This window comes from Pteropus vampyrus, unplaced genomic scaffold (genome assembly GCF_000151845.1).
Source record: "Pteropus vampyrus isolate Shadow unplaced genomic scaffold, Pvam_2.0 Scaffold58, whole genome shotgun sequence".
Taxonomy (NCBI): domain Eukaryota; kingdom Metazoa; phylum Chordata; class Mammalia; order Chiroptera; family Pteropodidae; genus Pteropus; species Pteropus vampyrus.
Genome location: NW_011888839.1, coordinates 673,041 through 691,589, shown reverse-complemented (window position 1 = coordinate 691,589; position 18,549 = coordinate 673,041). Strand labels below are relative to the sequence as shown.

General features: G+C 33.5%; 1 protein-coding gene and 1 pseudogene across 2 annotated transcripts in view; one reads left to right on the top strand and one right to left on the bottom strand.

The window, feature by feature from the left end:
* PDSS2 (decaprenyl diphosphate synthase subunit 2) overlaps nt 1-18,549 on the bottom strand; it is a 211,833-nt gene that overhangs the window by 186,707 nt on the left and 6,577 nt on the right. The window lies entirely within an intron of this gene.
* LOC111740153 lies at nt 14,331-14,449 on the top strand (annotated as a pseudogene).

The following is an 18,549-nucleotide window of genomic DNA, read 5'->3' as shown; positions in this document are numbered from 1 at the left end:
ACTTCAAGAAAAATAATTTGTAAGCATAGGATTCCACCAACTTACAGCAGGCAGGTGGAGACACATGAGCCATGAAGTGGGAAACAAACAGGAAAGAAACCCGGCACAGGAATTTAGAGTAATAAATACGATAGCAATCTAGAAGATGAATAGTTCATGTTGTTTATGATTACAGACTGATTATTCCTCTAAGTGCAAAGGCTATCCAATAAGTCATATCCGGGTTGATTTGTTAGCAAGGTACTTTCATCAGATAATAAATTAGAATGCAATTAAAGTGCATTCTGTCTGTGTATCATAGACTAAGACAGCTTACTATAATTCTCAATTATCTGCACGAACACACGTGATGGTATGGTGAATAAACCTTCTAGCAAAGGGTAATAAATACCTTAGGAATGCACTGAAATTGCTAGATTTCTTCTCTAGTCCTTTTAAAAATTTGTTTCCAATTTTTGATAAACTATGTAAATGGAACCAAGTTAATTTGGTACTTGCTTTGGTACATAAGTCATACAGTAAGTCTGGACTCATAAGTACCCAAACTTCTCAGCTTGTTAACCAATTTGTTAAGGGCAGTGATGAAAGAAGTAAAAGAAAACAGAACTGAATATTTACTGCAAACCTTCTTTAGGTGGCAAAACTTAAGCACAGAGAAAATAGAAGACTCACAAAGGAAAAAACATAAAAACATTTAAAATTTAAAAACCCATGTTAAAAAAAATCTGTAGTATATAATACAATAATTTCACTATATAAAGATCTCATAAAGATTAATAAGAAACCACTCAAACCATGAAAAATAAACAGAACATAAAAAGAGAAACTAATAAATAGAAATTTAAAAAACTTTTTCAAGTAAATTAAATTTAAATCAGAGTAACGTTTTTTCCCTAATTAGTAAAAAAGTCTTTTTAAAAATGATAATGACAAATATTGGCAAAGTGACATTAGTACTCTCATACACGGCTGATCGTGTCTTATAATAAACTGATTAGAATGCTTTAAAAATACAATTTGGCAATTTGAATTAAACACTATAAAATGTTTATGTTTGGCTAACTACTCCCACATCATGGGATCTATCTAATAAACAAAAATATATCTCACAGCTTGATCTATCATTCTGAAACAACATAAAATCCAACAATGTAAAAACAATGTAAAATATGTATAATCATAGATGAAATATTATATAGCTATTTAAAATGATGGTTATGAAAACTAAGTAGAAAATAGAAAATTATAGATTCAAGATGAATATATAATTTTATTCAAGATGAATTATATATTCAATATATTCATCTTGAATATATAATTTCGCCATCAGCCTTAAGTGGTAGAATTCAAATAAAAATATGCATATTAAAGTCTTATGTACCTCTTGGTCAACTCATAACATCACTTCATAGTCTTTCAGCAGCAAAATCCACATATGAGAGACATTGTTATCAACCAATATGTCCAAAGATTGATCTCCATAGCAACTGTAACTCTGCCACGTGTAGCGTATAAGGCATCAGAGTTAACACCACATGCACATAAAGTGTTGGTATTATGTAGTCCAGACCGTGGTTGCTGTAGAAACCTAAACCCAAGTCCCTGACAACAGTGGATAAAATGAAAACAGAAGGGTCCTTGAGTACTTAGCCGTCTATGCCTTTGCTTTCAAGCAGGACAATGCCATTCTAAATACTGTATACTAGTCTTATATTGATACCACTAAAGGAAAATTTTCAACAAAAAAAATTTTCAACACCTCTGTTTAATATTAAGAATGACTTCTTATTACCTAAAAAAGTTCTCCCTCCCACGCTGTGCTCAGTTGGACATTCAGAAGCTCACCCCAGTGGAATACTGTCACCTTCTCCTGGCCTTAGCCAGATCCAGTACCATATGCAAGGCAAGCTGGAGAGGTGCTATGCTTTGCTGCCACCACAAGAAGTATCACAGATACAGACAAGCTTATTCCAAAACAGTTTTGCAGAAGTAGAATAAGGTAGAAGGAATCACTTTATTTGACTTCAAGTCTTATTATGTAGCCATTGTTACCAAGACAGTGTGGTACTGGCAGAAGAACAAACATTGATCAATGGCACAGAGAACCCAGAAATGGATCAATACAAATACATCAACTGAGTTCTGACAAAGGTGCAAAATCAGTCCAATGGAGGAAGGAGATTGTGCTGAAACAACTGGATATCCACAGGCAAAAAAAAAAAAGAAGAACCTTGACTTAAAACTCATTGTATATATGAAAGCCAGTGCAAAATGAACCATGAGTTTAAATGCAAAACATGAAACTATAAAACTTTTAGAAGAAAACATAGGAGAACATTTTTGAGACCTAGGGCTAGGGAAAAGTTCTTAGACATCACATCAAAAATTCGATCTATAGAAGAAAAGAAAATCAGTAATTGAACTTTATCATAATTAAAAACTTTTACTTTGTGAAGACTCTGTTAACAAGATAAAAAGATGAGCCACAGACTGGAAGAAAGTAGTTGCAAATCACATATCTGAATGACTTGTATCTAGAATGTGTAAAGAACTCTCTCTAAGCTCAACAGTAAGAAAACAATCCATTTGAAAATGAGCAAAAGAGACCTGAACAGACAAGTTAAGATGTAAGGATGGCAAATTAGCACATGAAAAAATGTTCAACATCGTTAGTGTTTAAGGAAACAAAAATTAAAACCAAGATGAGATATTACTACACACCTATTAGAATGGCTAAAAAAATTAAAAATGCTGACAATACCAAATGCTGCCAAGGATGTGTAAGAACTAGATTTCTCATACATTGCTGGTGTAAACTAGTACAGCTATTCTGGAAAACAATTCGGCAGTTTCTTATAAAATTAAACATACATTTATCATACAATCTAACAATCACACCCTTGAGCATTTATCTTAGAGAAATGAAAACTTATGTTCATATAAAAATATGAATATTCATGGCAACTTTATTTGTAATAGCCAAAACTTGGGCTTTATGGTAAATGGATTAATAAACTATGGTACATTCAGACAATGAAATATTAATTAGCAATAAAAGGGAATAAACTATTGACAAACAACAATTTAGTTGTATCACAAAGACATTATGCTGAGTGAAAATATCCAATCTCAAAAGATTATACACTATATGATTCCATTTCGAAATGATAAACGTAGAGAACAGATCAATGGATTCCCAGAGTTAGGAAAGAGGTGAGGATGAGACTATAAAGGGGTAGCACTAGGGAGTGTCTTCATGGTGATGAACAGTTCTGTATCTTGATTGTGGTAGTTAAACAAATCTATACATGCCATATAAGTTTATAGAACACACATATGCACAAATGAATGCATGTAAAAACTAGCAAAATCCAAATAACATCTGTAGTTTACTTACAGGTATTATACCAATGTAAATTTTCTGGTTTTAATAATGTTCTACAGCTATGCAAGATGTTACCACTGTAGAAAGCTGGATAATGGGGATAAGGGACATTGCTCTACTATTTTTGTAACTTCTTGTGAATAGATAATTATTTCAAAATAAAAAGATAAAAGAGAAACCAAAGAACTTCTGTTCAGCAAAAAGCCATAACAAAAAGTAAAACCCTTAACACACAGCAAAAAGCCGTAACAAAAAAGTAAAACCCTTAATACACAGAGAGCTCTCATATGTATGTCAATAAGGAGATAAAAATACAATCAATAATGAGCAAAAGCTATAAATAGACAACTCACAAAAGAAGAAATAAAATTGGCCAATAAATACAAGAAAAAAAGACTTAATCCAACTAGTATTGAAAAACATTCAACATATAAAAAAGATATTTCTAGCACCTATGAAATTGGCAAACATTGATTTCCAAGGTTAGCAAGAATGAGGAAAAACAGGCATTCCCATATACTTTAGATATAAATTAAAATGTGAAAATATTTTCAAAAGAAAACATGCATACTCTTTTTCTCAGAAACTCAACATCTGGGAATTTATCCTCAGGAAATAAATAAGTGTGTAATGATATATATGAAAATTTCTTCATCACAGTACTATGTACAACAGTGAAGAATTTAAGGAAAAAATGTCCAACAAAAGAAGATAATGAATTATATTATGGTATATCCAAATATTGGAATGTATTTATCATGCCATGTAGTTGTTAAAAATTATATTTACTATTAAAAGCAATTCTCTATACACTGCTAGGAGAAAAAGGCAAGAAACAAATATATACGCATGAACCAAACTCATTTATAGACTTGCAGCCTACATATTAAAATATTAATACTAGCTACCTCTGTATTAATGGTTAAGATTACAGGTACTTTTAAAACAAATGTCTGTACTCTCTAACAGGGACATGTTTTATATAGAAATGGAATTAATTTTTGAAAAATCAAATAACTTATACCGAAGGTGGCTCTTTTCAACTAGAGATTTTTATAAATAATAAGGCTAAAAACTCTACTTGATTTTTTAGTTTAACAGAAATAAAATAAAATAATTCTGCCTGATACCACAACACTTGCTTTTTCTTTATGATTCCTCTGGGTTCCTGAAAAGATGTGATTCATTTCTAGTCTAAGAGCAAACAAAACTTGACCAGATTTGCTTTAAAAAAACAATATGCAACCCAAGCACTATGTATGTCCACTCACCATGAAGTTGATCATCTCTACGTTTCTATTTATATATAATTATAAATGGCAATGAGTATATTTTAAAATAGATAATTAATTAAAACATACTGACGAAAGATGGACAGGAAAAAGGGGTAAGAGAATATAATAACAAAATTGATATCTTCTTTGAAATGATCTTGAGAAAAACAGAATCACTTTAGTTCTGAGGATAAGGAAGAAGGAAGGCATACTAGAAACACTTTCCTCGTTAGATTGGTAATGTGTATCAGGACCAGAATCCATGAAAGGTTATTTGATGCTCTAGAGTTACCAAGGCTTATTGTACAGTTTAAAGTGAAGGTTTCTCTAGTGGAGACAAATGGTTTCTCTGTGTGTTCTTTCCCTCACATAAACTGCTTGAAATGTACAGGTTTAATAGTATAACATTGCTGTTTTCATAGTGAATATCTGGAATGGCAACACTTTCTCTATGTCCCTCCAGCACTTAAAAATTTTTATTTTTGTTTTTGTATTATAGGCCTGAATTAAGGGGACTTATAATATGCTAAAATCATCAAGAGGTTTTTTTCCAGCTCATTAAAGTTAAAATTCTCCCACATGGTTCAATGTTGATTTTGATTCAAAATTAACATACTAACTCTGTTCTTCTTGACTTCTACACTTGGCATTCCAGGTAAAGGGAAGGGCAGAAATAACTTCTATTTTCCATCCAATTCTACTCATTCTTCAAGCAGCTGCTCAAAATTCTTCTTCTTCCATGAAGTCTTCCGGTTTAGCCAGCCCACAGAGCAGTCTGCTCCTCCTCTGATCTCCTGTAACCTGAAACTAAACTCTTCATTTGGCAATTACTAACAATTATGATCAAATTATATTTATCTTGTATCATCGTTTAAACTTCATTTACATCTAGTTTCCTCAAGAATACTCTTAGTTCTCTGAAAACTTTTCACCTCAACACAACTCTCATCGTGCTCTAATATACAAGAGATGGTCAATAAACATTGGTTGACTAATTGCAACGTAAGCTATACCATTCAATTCCCCTCCAAATTCAAAGCTTAGCTATTATTCCTTCTCCCTACCCTCCATCTTACTTACAGGGACAGAAGTACGAAGGAAAAGATGAACATAAGAGCTTTGAAGGGCATTGCTTTCTCTTGGTCTCCATGTAGCAAAACTTGTTTAAATACGTGAAAAGAAAATAAAACTGTTACCTTTGGTACATCTTTCAAAGTAAAATAACCACCATTTAACAATAAATAAGTTACTTTTATTGGAAAATTTTCTAAAGGAAAAGCTGAGGGAATAACCCTTGTGACTACTGGACTGCTTTCCTTCTAAGGCATATGAACAACTCCATCAGCCTCAGTCCCCACTGCTCCCAAACTTTGCACTCGTGACTTGTGAAAGCCTTTATGAATTCAAAGATATTTTTACTAATCATGTGAATTCTGTCTATTCAAAAGTATTTTTCAGTTCCAGAAAAGTTTTATGATTAGGGATTCATTCTTCTAAGAATATTTATATTGCCTAAATAAACTCCAGATGTTTTGCTTTGGTTTTTGGTTAAGGGGTAGGGCAGGAGGGCAAAAATCAAAATGAAGACCCTCCCAATTAGAAATGTGTGCCATTCCATCCTAAATGAGCCCTTTCTTATATTTCTGCTTGCAGGTTCCAGAATTTAAACTATGAAACTCATGTGTAATGCCAACATATGAGGATTTAGAAAGAATTTTTCCTTAAAAAAATGGTTTGTGGATAGCTTACGTCTAAATTATTTTTACAAATCACAATCATATGAAACACAGATTGCTTCCTGAATTTGTACTTAATTTGCCAACAGTATGAAGCACTATTTGGAGACAGCTGTTTTTGATAGAGGAGTAAATTATAGAATGACAAATTCCACATTTTTTTGCAGAAGTTGTGCACCTGCTGATTAGAATTTGTTCTCGAATTCTGTCTAAATCTACAATGTCTTAAAGCTAAGATATTTTCATACTATATATTAGATGTCAAAAACCATTAGTCAATCATATTTTATTTGTAATTCATTAATGAAAATAAAATAATCTCTAATCCAAAATTAACTTATATTTTGCTTCAGAAAGGATGCTTGTTCTTGCCAAAAACATTTTCTATTCTCCAGTTAGGAAGGGGGAAAGAAAACTATGTTGTCACCTAGGCCTTACATCCAAGCTTCACAATAAGATCGGCATTATTCCACAAGATAGGTATTATTGTTCCCATTTTCACTGATGAGAAAACTGATATGGCGATGGAGATTTGACTTTGGGTGGTGAACACACAATGCAATATACAGATGGTGTATTATTGAATTATACACTTGAAACCTATATAATTTTATCAACCATTGTCACCCTAATAAATTTAATAATTTAAAAAGAAAAAGAAAAAACTGAAGCTCTAAATAGTTAACTTGCCCAAACAGCAGCTAGTAAAGACATTCTGCTTCCAAAACTATGTTCTTTCCACTATACCACATAACTTCAACTGCCACTATTTCTAACAATAAGTCATAATACTACACTTCTACCTTATTTTTGTACAGCACAATATACATTTCAAATCATTTTTAGCTATAATATTTCTGTGGATTCCTAAAACTATCCTCTGAGCAAAATTAGGTAAATGAAAAAAATAAATAAATAAAAGACTGACCTGAGGTCACAGAGAAATAATTATCAGCATAAATAATAGCTAATAACAGCAGCTATGTTTATTGAGCACCTAAGCTAAACATTCTACAGTGTGTTGTCTCATGTAATCCTCATTAGTATCTTGTGATACAGGAATAATAATAATTTCCTCTCTCTTACAGATGAGGTAACAAGGCTCAAGGAATCCTGTGGTTCACGCAGCTAGAAAATGGCAGTGTTGGAATTCAAATCCAGGTATTGGTAAGTTCACAAGCCTATGCTCTTATCTACAACCTTATCCACTACTGCCTCCCTATATTGCAGTGCTGTTTATAGAATATTGTGCTTTCGTTGTAATTAAGTTAAACTAAAATTAGTTGGAATTCCAAATTAAAATTAAAATCAGTCTGCATTCCCCAACTCAGAACTAAATGAAAGAAGCATCAAACAGCTAACAGGATAATATCTACCAGAAATTTAAAAGGGATTTTTCACTAGATGACACGTAATCAGAAACTCAATATAATTTGGGGGGGGAAATTAAATGATCAAGCTCACAGTATTGCCCTCTACAGAGCAAGAGATATTACCCTGACCATTTAACCAATGAACCTACTATTATAACGTACATTCAAAATCAAAGACATTATTTTTTTTAGCTCATCCTATGAAACAATAAAAATAATCCAGGGTGGAAAAGCTCCACCCCAGTTTTTTCCTAAGTTGACCACGTATATTCATAAGTATTTTTAAAGTTAGATTAAAATGCTGGGGCCAGGACCACCAACTTCTAGGTGTTCATTTCTGGAATGTACCCATAAAATTGTACCATGCACACTCTATTGTCATATGTTCACACTTGTTTTTAATCATGGGTACTACATGATAAAAAGTATGTAAGAAAATAAATAATAATCAAACTACATAAAGATGCTTCTAATAAATGTTTTGTATATACTACAGCATTAATCCTGTGAAACTAAATGACATTTCTTTACAGAGCAACATAAAAGTAACAGCCTAAACTTAGAGAGAAATGTTGGTGAAATAGAAGATTCATGAAGACATTTTTATTCTGAGGATAAAATAAATTCCATTTATTTGATGAATGCTAACCATTTGAGATATAGAAAGCACCTATCAAAAAGCCCCTATAATTATGAAACACAATAAAGAATATATTCATGTAAATTATTGTTTAAAAAATTCAGAACAGTACTGCTAGACCTATCTCTAGCCTCACAATTCTGAAAAAAACAACTCAGTCTGCTAAAATATCTTTGGAGCAAATAAAATAACCTTCCAAGGAGATTCCAAGAAAATGGTAATTTTTAAGGCTATTTAAGAATATTTGTTAAAATGAAGTTTCGGTACATGAAAATAGAAAAAAATGAAAGGTTTTGAAAAGCCTTCGGTGAGTCATAGGAAGAAAAGCAAATCCAGCTGCACTCCATAAACTAAGATTTGTATCTAGAACTTCAAATAAATATTAAATGAGAAACAACTACCTGAATGGTGAACATCTAGTACCCATTTCAAACACCTATTCTAGGGTAGCTATTTTTGGAAAAACATTCATTAAACTCTTCAAATCACAAATTCAGATGAGTATTTTTCATTAACTAAAGGGGCCAATAAGGTGTTTCACACACACACACACGCAATTCTAAATCCTATAGATGGGACAACTGTAGAATACAGTTATCGATGAAAAACAATTAGCAATAGAGTAGTAATGAGCAATATATGAGAGATGTATCTGAATCCTAATTTGCTAGGATCTAAGCACAAAGAATTAAATATTGTAGCACTTAAAAAACTATGATCAATTTCTTCTTATTAACTGGGTCCAGAATTAAGATTAATTGGTATTCCTTAACCTTGAGTAATAAATTTTTAAAGGGTAAAAATTCAGTCATCCAGTTGCTTTAAATGATTTTTATTAAAGTATTATTTAAATATGTATAAATATCAAAATTATAAGAATGACAACCACTTTATGGTTATAGTTCTTATATATAAATAATATTACAAATTGAATACAAAACTTATTAGAATTGTCGTTAATTTACTATGACAGACGGTACTGGACTGAAACTAAAATTGTGGCTCCCATTATGAAAATAGTTTTGGCAGTCTGGGTAGGTTCTTTGCAATGAAAGAAGCCTATGATGATGCCGTTCTCTCACCACTTTTCTCTACTCAAACTTTATAACATTTTTATTCATATAACATACTGTTCTTAGCATGTTTCTTCAATGGGCCCAGACAATCTTCTCTCCACTCTTGACAGAAGAAATAAGTTGGTGAGGGGCACACCACAATCATGACTAATCATGTTAGTGGCTCTTGTTTCCAGGCCTAAGGATTCCGGTGGGAAAGACTATAACTGAAATGGACTTCCTGAAATCAGAAAGCAACGGGAGGAGCTCTGGGGAAGCTAGGTCCAGGTAGTAGCAGGTAACTGCCAGAAGCAAAGTGGGCATGGTGATTCTAACAGGCAGCAAGGTAGATATAGGAATATGAGGTAATCTCATGTTTTGTTGTGCTAGGCAGAAATCCCTCTATATTTAATCAGACACCAGAATTCAGATCAACAGGCATGACACTAAGATCTGTTTTGATTTAAATAATCAAAACAAACAACTCCAAGTATAGTGATCAGAGACCTATCTGAGGCGCTACAGTAGAGAGGGTCATGGCCTCTCGTCCAAATCAGAGACCCACAGTGCTTGAATGAAGAGGCCAAATCCCTTGTGCAAGATTTTTTTCCCAAATAGACCTCTGGCCATTTACCCAAGTAATCACAAGCTGGAAAAAAGAAAATACCCAATTCTCTTGAAGATTAGTTTGGGGAAGGGTTATATGGATAAATCTCTGATAATAGGACCAGTACCTGAAAATACCTGTGTTCCATATGACTTCTCAACAAAACTACCATGATTGAGAAGAGGCTCTTAACAAGCACATGCACAGAGTGACTCTCATTGACAAAGTGAGTCATTCTCCTTGTCTAGTCAAGTCAGTACTTGACAAGGCAATAGTGGTGGCAAGTAATGGCAGCAATGCCTGTTCTCAACAAGGATTTCCTCCCACCAAGAATAACCTGATGGCTGTCACTGCTAAGTGTCCCTACATGATACCCTTTCAGACAAACCATTTACCTCATAAGGAATGGACCCAGCAACCTTTTCACCCTGGAGAGGAGAGCAATTTTTCTTCTTCAAAAGATACATTTATTCTGTGTCTGGATGTGATTTCCCTGTCATGCTGCTACCAACACTACTATCTGTGAACTTACCTGTGTGCTATCATGATAGCCTACTTGATAGTGCCTCTCATGAATAAACTCACTTCTCAGCAAAAGTCAGTCAATTGGCTGGTGACCAACAGCTTCCCTAATCTTAACATGTACCCTTCCCATCTTCCAAAAGCAGCCAGGCCCACACAATAGTGAAAGAGCCTATGACAACACAGGCAAGGGTCCAGCTGGGAGTTACCATGTTGGGAGGCTGGCCTATTGCTACAAAATGCAGCTTGTCAACTGAACAAGCCCTCTTCCAACTGGATACTGGATGTGACTTTCACAACTAATGACCTCTCAAAATTTTGTTTCCTGTCTTTAAGCCTGGGAGCTGCTAAAAGTTTTAGTGCCTAAGGAAATAATGCTTCCACCAAGAGACACAATAATGATGCCCTGAACTGGAAGCTGAGATTGCTACCTGGATCATCATGCCAGAAAGGACAAAAAGATGGCTTAAATAGAATGATTATATCAGCTACCAAGAGAGCATTGGATACTGGTATACAGAGCGATTTAGAACGAGTATGGATGGCATGTAAGAAATGCTCTAGAGTGCTTCCAAAATGATGTATAATGAAAGACTACTGCAATTCTATATAGGCTTTTATTTAAAAGACAAGAGGTAAGTGTTGGTGAGGATGTAGAGAAAAGGGAACCCTTGTACACTGTTGGTGGAAATGTAAATTGGAAAATAGTATGGAGGTTCCTCAATCAAAGATAGAACTATCATATGATCCAGAAATCTCACTTCAGGATATACATCTGAAGGAAACAAAATCACTATCTTGAAGTGATATCTACACTCCCGTGTTCATTCAGCTTTATTCACAACAGCCAAGATATGGAAACAACCCGAGTGTCTGTTGACTGATGGACAAAGAATATGTGATAAACACACACAACAAAATATTATCCAAACATGAGAAAAAAGGAAATCCTACCATTTGCAAAAAGCACAGATGAACCCAGAAGACATTACGCTAAGTGAAATAAATGAAACAGAGAAAGACAAATACCGTATGATCTTATTTATATATGTAGAAACTGAAAAAAAAAAAAAAGTCAAACTCAACTCACAGAAACAAAGAATGGAATGGTGGTTACCAGGAGCTAGGGAATTGAGGATATGGGGAGATGTTTTAGGTTGAATAAGTCCTGGGGATCTAATGTCTAGCATGGTGATTATAGTTCATAATACGGTACTGTATACTTGAAATTTACTAAGAGGACAGATCATAAGCATTCCTACTAATGGATGTGTTAATCAGCCTGATTGAGGTAATCATTTCACAATGTGTACATGTATCAAATAATCACACTGTACACTTTTAAATACATATAATTTTATTTGATAATTGTACTTCAATAAAGCTTGGGGAGAAGTGAAGAGACCACAGCAATCTTTTGCCAAGTCTTACTGCCTCCAGTTTTTCCTCTCTGCAATCCACAACCTTCACAGCTGCAAAAGTCAGCTTTAAAAAAGGTGTATCTATTCAGGTCTCTCTACTACCTAACCTTTACAGTCTCCGCAGATCTCAGGACAAAATTAGATCTTCTTAAGATGACACACGAAGCTCTTCAAACTCTGGCCACAACCTTTCCTTTCCTTCATTTTTTAAATCAACTTTATTTAGTCCAAAGCAGCTTTATTCACAGTAGCCAAACTAGAAACAATCAAAATGTTCGTTTAAGGTGACCAGATCAACAGAATGCCATATATTCATGCAATGGACTATCTTTCAGCAATAAAAAATGAATAGATTAATGAAACACTCAATAACATTTATGTATGCATTTGAAGTGTATAATAAAATGTTTTGCCAAATGCATACATCCGTGTAACCACTACCACAATAAAGACATAATACATTTCCAGGACTCTAAAAGTTCTCTTGTTCCCCTTAGGGCCCCAATCAACCAAAGTGGACACTTGTTGTCACTATAATTTTACCTATTCTAGATTTTTCATGTAAACGAGATCATCCAGTACGCACTCTACTGTATCCAGCTCCTTTCATTCAGTGTAATACTTCTGAGATATATCTATGTTATCAAATGCATTGTTAATCCATTCATTTTTATTTCTGAAGGGTATTCTATTCACCTTAGAGAGACATTTTGATTGTTTCTAGTGTATAGCTACTGTGAATAAAGCTGCTCTGAACAATCATGTTAAAATCTCTGAATGAACATAGGCTTTTATTCTCTATCATTTCAACACCCAGGAGTGGGACTGCTGGGTCATATGGTATAGGGATATGCTTAACTTTCTAAAACATGGCCAAACAATTCTCCAAAGTGGTTATACTATTTTACATTCCCACGAGCAATGTATGATAGTTCCAGCTGTTCCACATCCTATCAACATTTGTTACAGTCTGACTTTCTAAATTTAGCCATTCTTCTTTGTATGTAGTAGTATCTCACTGTGGTTTTACTTTCATTTCCAGATGACTAATGGTGTTGAGCATGTTTTCATGTGCTTACTAGCCATTCAAATAACTTCTTTTGTACAATATCTAAATCCGTTCCAATGTTTTTAATTGGTTGTCTTGAGTTGTAAGACTTCTTTATATGTTCTGGATATAAGTCCTTTGACAATCAACATGTATATTTTCTGCCAGCCTGTGACTTGCCTTATTTTCTTAACAGCATCTTTAAAAGAGTAAGTAGAGTTTTAAATTCTGATTTTAAACTCTATCAATTTTTTTGTTTATGGTTCATGATTACGCTAAGAAATCTTTGCTTACTACAAAGTCACAAAATTTTTTACTGTTTTGTTTTAGAACTTTTGTATTTTAGTTTTCATATATAAATACAAGATCCATTTCAAGGTAATTGTTCTTTATGGTATGAGGTAAGAATTAAGGTTTCCCCCATCCCCTTGCCTAGTACCATTTGTTGAAAATACTATCCTTTGCCCATTGTATTACCTTGCTATCTATGTCACAAATTGATTGACCATATACAAGTGGGTCCATTTCTAAACTATCTGTTTGGTTATATTAATGTATATGTTTATCTTTACACTGATCTCACACAGTCTTGCTTATTGTAGCTTTGTAGGAAGTCTTGAAATCATGTAGTGTTAAGACCTACAACAATGTTATTTTTCAAAATTGTTTTGGCTATTCCAGATCTTTGCAATCACAGATGAATTTCAGAATCAGCTTGTCAATGTTGACAAAAAATTATACTAAATCTGTAGATGAGTTAAAGAAGAACTGACATTTTAATATATTAAATTTTCCAATCCTTGAACATGGTATATTTAAGTCATTTTTTTATTTCTTCAAAGTTTTATAATTCGTAATATCCAGATTTTGAATACGCTTTGTTAAATTTATCCCTTGGCATTTCATGTTTTTGATACTGTCGGAAATGGTATTGTCTATAAATCCATTTTCCAACTCTTCATTGATAATATATAGACATACAATTAATATGACTACTTTGACATCCCTCAACCTTGCTCTATTCACTAACTTGTTCTAGTAGCTTTTTAATAAATTCCTAAGGATTTTCTAGCACATGATATTTGATAATAAAAACTTGCTTTTCTTTTCTAATCCAGTATGCCTTTAATTTTTCTTGACTGGCTAGAACTTCTGGTAAATTTTTGAACAGAAGGGGTAAGGAAGAACATCCTTCTCTTGATTCCTATCCTAGAGGGAAAGCACTCAGTCTTTCACCATTAACAATAATATCAGCTATAATTTTTCATGGTCTACAGCCATGCCACCCTGAACAAGCCCAATCCCATCTGATCTTGGAAGCTAAGCAGGGTTCAGCCTGGTTAGTACTTGGATGGAAGACCACCTAAGAAGACCAGGTGATGTAGGTGTAAGAAAATAAAAAATAAAATAAAAATAAAATAAAATAAAAAATAAGGGATTGTAAGCTGACAAGGTCCTTGCAATCTGTGAGGTCAACCACAAGTTGCCTCGCCTAAAAAAATAATAATAATAATTTTTCACGGATCTCTTCTGCCAGACTATTGTTATGTCTTCGGTTCACTTATCTTTTCTTTTGTCTTATCTGTTGTTGAGCCAGTCCAGATAATTTTCCTTTTTCTATTATAAAGTTTTAGTTATGGAAGTTACATTTGATATATATTTTTTCCATCACTTTTTACATTACTCATGTTTTCCTTTGAATATTTCAGCATAATTATAATAAACTCTTGTCTGCGAATTCCGTCATCTCTGTCTCTTATTGATCTGTTTCTACTGACTGATTTTTCTCCTGGATATGGGTCATATTTTCCTGCTTCATAAGTTGTGTTGTAATTTTTTATTGGATGTTAGATATTGTGATATTTTGTTGTGGAGTGTCTGGATTTTATAGTCTTCCTTTAAAGAGTTTTGGTATGCTATGGTTGGCAGTTTAATTACTTTTGGGTCAGCTTAATCTTTTTGAGACTTGCTGTTTAGTTTGTTAGGGAGGTTCTAGAATACACTGTATTCTAAATCTGGTTAATCTCCATTACTAAGGCATAACTTTTCTGGGGTCTCTAGAGTGCCCAGCTGTTCTTTTTACACTGTTCAGTCAGAGCTTGAATGTCTCCCAGTTCTGGAAGAACTCTGAGAATTGTACAGCTTATAGTTCCCCAGCCTTACAGACTTTCCTCCTATGCATATGTTATTTAGTTTTCAGTAACAGACTCAAATGGGCACCTTACATTTTTGGAGCTTTTCTCTGAATACTCCCTCCTCTTCTGTATTCTGCTCCACAATTTCCAGCTGCCTCAGCCTCCGCAAAATCTGATCTGCCTAGGTCCCCACTCTCTGAGCTATTATTTAGAAAGTACCTCTCAGCAGACCATCAGAGTGATCATAGTTCTCAGCTCATTTGTTTCCCCACCTATAGGGATCACAATCCTGTGCCACCTGTACTCCAAGCAGCATATAGTTGTTTCATATGTTATATCCAGTATTCTATTTGTTTACAGTGGAAGGGCAACTCAAGCATTAGTTACTCTATCTTGGCTGAAGTAGACATTTCCAACCTATTCCTTTTGCCTCATTCCATCCCTTGTTCAGCCTACACCAAAAAACAACTTCTCTATACTTTAAGAATTCCTTGTGTCTTAATTTCTTTCTCTACCTTGGTCATTTTCTTCTCATTTTCTTCTCATCCAATATGGCCCAACTCTTACATCATCTCACTTTTGAAAGTCTTCGATTTTTTCTAAAAAGACATTTTGTTATACCCTGTCCCTAGAGCATATTGTTCATACATATGATAGCATTTACCTCAAGGTAGTCTATTTGCACTTCTCCCCACTAAAATGAATTTCTAGTAATAATAATTGCTAACATTTGGATACTTTCTATGTGCCAGGTACTAATCTAAGCACTTTATATTTTCCCATTTAACCTTCATAAAACCCTAAGATATAGGTACTATTATTATCCTCATTTTAAAAATGAAGAAACTAAGGCACAGAGAGGTTAAGTATGCTGCCTGATCACAGAGCTTAGTAGTGGAACAGCCAGAATGTAAATCTAAACAGTCTGATTCCAGAGCTCATGCTTACTATACTGTCTCTCATGAATTCCTGAAGGGCAGCAACTATGTCTTATTCTTGTTTGTATATCCCATGCCTGGAGCACCTCAAATATTTGTGGAATGAATTAAAATTTATAATTTTATTCCAGTCATCCAAGAAAAAGTCCTTCATAAGTAACATAGGTTTTCCATCAGTAATTACAGAACTGAATCTAGAAAAGGTCTTTCATAAACATGCAAGGGACTAAAATTAAATTTCTAATAATAAATTCAAAGAGCTCTAAAGAATTTTACCATGCAGAAAAGACTAATAAGGTTTCTTTAGGTAGCCGAGTAACTGTAGTGAACTCAGTCAGGAACAAGAAGTCTCTACCAAAGAATCAATACCCTCTAAGAGAGACATCAAATGTCATAATTTATCTCCAGTAAATGCATACTAAATTAATCCCACCTATCTAAATCTAAAATAGAGACCGGTGTTTTGAAGGCAAAAGTAAAAAGAGAATATTTAAACAAAAATTTAATCCTAAAAGCCAACTCTGTCAAGAGTAATCAATTAAAATAAATAAAGCCACAATGCTCAATAAAATCAGCTATGTTTAAACAACAAAAATTTAATCACTTCTATATGAAAAAAGTATTAGTCATCACCTTTAAAACAATTAAGTGTTCTCTATATGATTATTAAAAACGTTCTTGACTGTAGACAGTATATAAATTTATAAAAGCTAAAAGTACTTTAAAATACCAATTTATACAAATTTAAGTGATTAGAAATATATAATTTTTATACAAGTAAATAATTACATTTACTTAGCAAGATACTACTGAACCATTAGTTTAAGTTGTACTGGGAAGAAGTGGGGATTGATGCATTGTCACTACCTTCAGCTTCTCCCACACTACCAATTTACATCACATACCTGGTCTTCTACTCCATCCTACATACCACTGTCCAGTTTGGACAGGCCCACGATGCCTTATCCAAAGTCTTTGAAACCAAATGTCTTCCCCAAATCAAAAAATTTTCTGATTTTAAGAAGGTGCCTTTTGCCCAGCACTCCAGCAAGATATGAGGCAGCAGCCTATAATCGAATGCATTAATATTTCTAGAGCAAAATGCAAGAATATTCATATTAAGTGGGATAAAGAAAGACTATATAAATAATCTCATCAGTTCAGATCAGGCTTAAGAGTCTGAAAAAATATTGTTTTCTGAGCTTTTAGGATTTTTAAATAGTAGGAAAAGGACTGTACACTTGTATCACCATATTGCATTCAATCTGCTCACTCCCTGCTTGAGAAGCGATGATGGCTTCCTTACCTGACATATTGTTACAACAGTAATTTCTACACTAGTTTAGAATTGGTAACACCTTTGGAAATTGTGTAGTCAAACTCCTTACTTCGCTACTTAGGAAACTAAAGCTCAAAAACATGGAATAACTTGCCTAGGGTCACATTGTTACCTATTGACAAAGATCAAACTAGAACATACAGGTCTCCTGTCTCCAAGGCTTACTGTTCATTCGTTTGTTCATTCATTCATTCATTCATTCATTCATTTTCTCTCTTGATTAGAAGTGATTTTTTTTAGCTTTTCAAAATAATGAAATTACAGATTCACAGAAAGTTGCAAAAATAGTATAAAGAGTCTTAGGTATCCTTCATCCAGCTTCCACTAATATATAGCTATACTACAATATTAAAACCAAAAAATTAACATAGATACATTAGTGTTAACAAAACTAAAGACCTTATTCCATTTTCAGAATTTTTTAAACTGGATTCTTTGTGTGTGCAGGTGTTTACAGTTCTATGCAACTTTATCCCATGTATTGATTCATAAAACCACCATTACAGACTACCAAACTGTTTCACCATAATACCTCTTTGTATTTACACTCTTCTCTGTTCCACACTGTTCCTGACTCCAGCAACCATCATCTGTTCTCCATCTCTACAGTTTTGTCATTTTCAGACCGCTATATAAATGGAGTCATACAGTATATAAACTTTTGATATTAAATTTTTAATTGTGGTAAAATACACATAAAATTTACCATCTTAACCAATTTTACGTGTACAGTTTTAAGTATATTCATAATGTACAACCACTCTCCACAACTTTTCCATCTTGTAAAACTGAAACTCTATACCTATTAAACAACAACTCTCCATTTCCCCCTCCTTTTGGCTCCTGGCAACCACCATTTTACTTTCTGTTTCTCTGAATGTTACTACTCTAAATACCTCATATAAATGGAATCATACAGTATGTGTTTTTTTGTGACAGGCTTATTTCACTTAGCATAATGTCTTCGAGATTCACCCATGTTGTAACATATGCCAGACTTTCCTTTTTATGGCTGAAAACATTCCATTATATGTATATACCACATTTTGTTTATCCATTGATCTACTGACGGACAT